Source organism: Elgaria multicarinata, chromosome 8 (genome assembly GCF_023053635.1).
Source record: "Elgaria multicarinata webbii isolate HBS135686 ecotype San Diego chromosome 8, rElgMul1.1.pri, whole genome shotgun sequence".
Classification (NCBI taxonomy): Eukaryota; Metazoa; Chordata; class Lepidosauria; order Squamata; family Anguidae; genus Elgaria; species Elgaria multicarinata.
In genome coordinates, this window is record NC_086178.1 from 55,862,293 (window position 1) to 55,866,818 (window position 4,526).

Here is a 4,526-nt window from a genome sequence, read left to right on the forward strand (position 1 = left end):
TTGACTGGTGGTGACTTTCCAGGGTTTCAGACAGGAGTCATAGGTCTCGTTCAGACAACTTGCGAAGCCATGGTTAGTGTGTTAACCCTTTTGAGCAAATGGTTAGTGAGTGTGTTTAAACCGTGGTTATGTAGCCACCAATGGTTAGGAATGGTTCACACAACAGGCTAAGTCATAATATTTAGCTCAGAATGCTTAGAATGGCTACTAGGAGGAGGGCTTTCTCCGCTGTGGCACCCCGGCTGTGGAACGAGGTCCCCAGAGAGGTCCGCCTGGCGCCTACACTGTATTCTTTTTGTTGCCAGCTGAAGACCTTTTTAATTTTCTTAGTATTTTAACATCTAAATTTAAACTTTCCTGTTTTAATTCTGTATTTTAACCCTATATCAATTTCTGCTGTGTGGTTTTATCCTGGTTGTGCTTTTTATATTGTATTTTGTATTGGGGTTTTTAGCTTGTTGGATGTTTTATTATGTTCCTAATGGTTTTAATTTTTGTGAACCGCCCAGAGAGCTTCAGCTATTGGGCAGTATAAAAATGCAATAAATAAATAAACGCCATTGCTTAGTGTGTTGTCTGAACAGGACCTTTCTCAGCTCTACCTGGAGATGCTAGGAATTGATTCTGGGATCTCTCGCATGCAAAGTAGGTGCTCTGCTACTGAACCCTCTGTGAAACAAAGCTTGTTTCTATTTGAGAAGACTAATATCCCAGAAGCTTCCCCACTCCAGAATCTATTTTGCTGCTTCAACATTTTTATTAATGAGGACAAGGTGCAGGGAATGGTTATCAAAGTTGCAGATGACACAAATTTGAGTGAGATAGCTAATGCCCTGAAAGACAGAAACAAACTTCAAAGTGATCTTGATAGGCTGGAGCGCTGGGCTGAAAACAACAGAATGAAATTTAATAGGTATAAATGCCAAGTTCTACACCTAGGAAAAAGAAACCAAATGCACAGTTACAAGATGGGGGATACTTGGCTCAGCAATACTACAAGTGAGAAGGATCTTGGAATTGTTGTAGATCACAAGCTGAATATAAGCCAACAGTGTGATGTGGCTGCAAAAAAAGCAAATGCTATTTTAGCTTCATTAAAGCAGTATAGCTTCCAAATCACATGAGGTGCTGGTTCCCCACTATTTGGCACTGGTTAGATCTCATCTTGAGTACTTGTTGTATCAAAAAAGAGGCAAGGTAAAAGTACAAATATAAATCCTTTATTTAAAGTATGCCTTGCAAGGCCAGCAGCATAGCTGTATGCCTGACTAAGCCCTCTCAAATGCTATCCCCAATCTCCCCTTATAGATTGCCCAGCCTTCAGCTGGGTCTAATCCCTGCTCTTTTAAACAAATAGTACTATACCATCTTCACAGTACTGTGTCCAGTTCTGGGCACCACACTTCAACAAGGATGCAGACAACCTGGAGGGGGTTCAAAGGAGTGCAATAAGTATGATCGGGGATCCAGAAACAAAGCCCTATGAGGAGAGACTGAAAGAACTGGTCATGTTTAGCCTTGAGAAGACTGAGGGAAGACATGATAGCACTCTTCAAATATTTGAAAGGTTGTCACACAGAGGAGGGCCAGGATCTCTTTTCGAGATCATCCCAGAGTACAGAATAATGGGCTCAAGTTACAGGAATAATAATCTAAAACCAACAATACGTTATTTGAATATTTGAGACAGCTATGGCCTATGGAGAAAAATGTTCTCTGCAACAGCTTGTGAGGTACTGATACGGTAGATCAGAGTTAGGCAGATTTCAGGGTTATGGGGTCTAATTTTTTTTTATACTAGAACCCCAAGGTCCATCAACCACAGCCAGGTGCAAAACAACAGCTTGGATGAGTCAGATGCAAAATGGTGGGTTAAGGAAGGAGTGGGAACCTTGTGGCCATCCAGTTGTTGTTAGACTGCAACTCCCATCATCCATGGCTTCCCACTCCTGCAACTCATGAGCCATAAACTGTGATGACCTGCATATATAAGTCTACATCTGAGTTAGTGTACATCAGGGGGTAAAACCCAACATAAGTCCAACTTCGAATTGAACCACTGAAATGAATAGGACTTAAGTTAGTCATGACTAACTCGTCCCATTCATTTCAATAGGTCTACTCTAAGTAGGACTTATGTTGAATTTTATCCAGGGATTCTAACACAGTGCTAAAATTGTCTAGCAGAGCTGCACAAAGACTTGGTCAAAGGCAACCATTTTACAGGCAAGTAACACTGAGGCTGGCAGATAAGTGACTGATACAAGGCCAGCCAGGCTAGCAAATTCTGTTTAGTTTTTACTTGCTGCTTTTAAACTATTGGGAGCCAGATATTTGCCCATCTACTGCAAATCACCAGAGATCTATCAACCGAGATTCCAATCTACCTTCTGACTACTCCTGGTCTAGATCTAGAGCTCTCCCAAACCTGCCAGTCTAGGATATTTGACTCCATGTCTGGAAGCCAGGCTAGCACAGTAGAACTGTTTGATGGGAGGGCTATCCTGGGTTTTACAGAGTTGGATAATGTTGGGTGCTGTTTAGATGGTATGTAAGTTCGGGATAAAGACTGTTCTGTTCTGTTCACCGGACAAAACAGCCAATTATTATTCTAGCCAATCCCAACCCTCCTAAATGGGTACACACACACTCTAATCAAGGTGGCATTCCCCACCCACCCCAAGAGGGTTAGTTATCTCATACTCATTCTGACTCTTCCCTTATCTCCCTTATCCAGTAACACTTCTTTAAATGTTTGGTGAAACTTTCAATCCATTGGCAGTCCAATCTCATGCAGATTTATTTATTTCAAATATTTAACAGTCACTTTTCTACAAAGCTATCCAAAGTGATGTACAACAATAAAACATATCAACAAAAAAATTAAACATGTCTTAAAAATAAAACAAGAATCAACTGTGTTTTAATTTAGTCTTTCCTTTGTAGAAGCCCCATTCCTGTTAGGAATTTAGTTTTGTATTACTGTTTCAATTCCACCACACATACTCATTTCTCCCTTCTTCACTCAGGGGGAAAATTAGACGTACACACTGTAAACATAAAACGTTAGGGAATTAAAATTGCTTAGCACTGAAGGTGGGCTACTTTATGAAGGTAGCAGTTTTAACTAACAAAGCTTCATAAGCAGCTTTTTGAAAGACAAATATGTGGAATGCGGTTCTGAGTTCTATCCATTCCACCACTTACATCAGATTGTTTGAGAATTCTTTGCTTTATTCTTTTTGGCTACAGTACAGAAAATACTTTTAATGTGAGTCCAATTTAAGCCATCAGGAGTTATGCAAGAGTAAGTGCATTTTGAATCACAGCCTAATCCTCATACACTGTCCAAATACAATTCTATCCTGCCTGGCCTATGGGATCCACAAGGATTTTGGAAGATATGGATACTTTTTTGTGTGCTTGTTAATAAGCAACTGAAAATGTACTTACACTGAAATAAAAAGGAAAAATAACTAGTGCTTCTCAATGTGTTTTTGTTTTGTTTTTAAACCCAAACCTACTCTATATCTCAACCCTCAAGGCTCTGGCAGCTATTTCTTTGGTGGACAAATGCACAAATTTATTATTGTCATATAGGTACACCTGCAAAACCCAGTACCATGTCTGCAAGGATTGATGGACTGGGGTACTAATCCAACACTGGCAATAGAACTAGAACAAAGTATCTCAGCCTTCCACCTTAAACCAGTTCCATTAGGCATGGAGATGATATGAGACTCCTGTAACTGTTTCTCTGTGCAATTGTAGTGACTGAAATGCTTAAATCGCTGTTGCTGTGACAGTGGCTCTGGTTGCTATGGGATGATGGGATCCTTGGAATGTTACATCCCTCCTAGGAATGAACCATTGCCACAATCTTTTGCTTGGACTGTTCCGAAGACAATATTTCCACAAATCAGTAAGTCTCCTTATTGGTCCCAAATTTTGCTCAAAGTTTGGACTTGTCTGACATTTTTACACATACTTTGTAATTTAAATGAAAACAACAACAAACAAAACAGTTTCTAATTCATGGCATTGAGTCACCGGTTCTATTGACATAATCATAGAACACGGAATAGGGCATCGGTTGTTATGTCTGGGGATGGCATTGCAAATATGAATAGCCTCTACGCCATCCACAGCAGCGCAGCGCCCCGCCCCTACTCCCTCGGGTAGTCTGAAGTCTGTTGATTCTTCTGCACACACTCCTTTATTCTATCGTGCCCGGAATAAGGGTTGTGTGAAGCCAAAATCGCGTTTGGTTTGTGCACTTCCAATAAGTCGCGTATCCTATATTAACTCTAAAACAGCACCCTGCCCCTTTCGTAATCTGGCCTAAACACCCTGCCCATTGACCCTCATATCGTACCCCGGCCCTGGGAAGCGCACACGGCCGTTCTTCTTGTCCGCCGCTGGAGAGGCCTATTGCAAGGGATGTACAGTATGTTTGCCCCTGCTCTTTCACACGTGACAGAGGGGGACGCGCACGCGCGGTTTGCGCTTCTCCCCCGCCTTGCGAT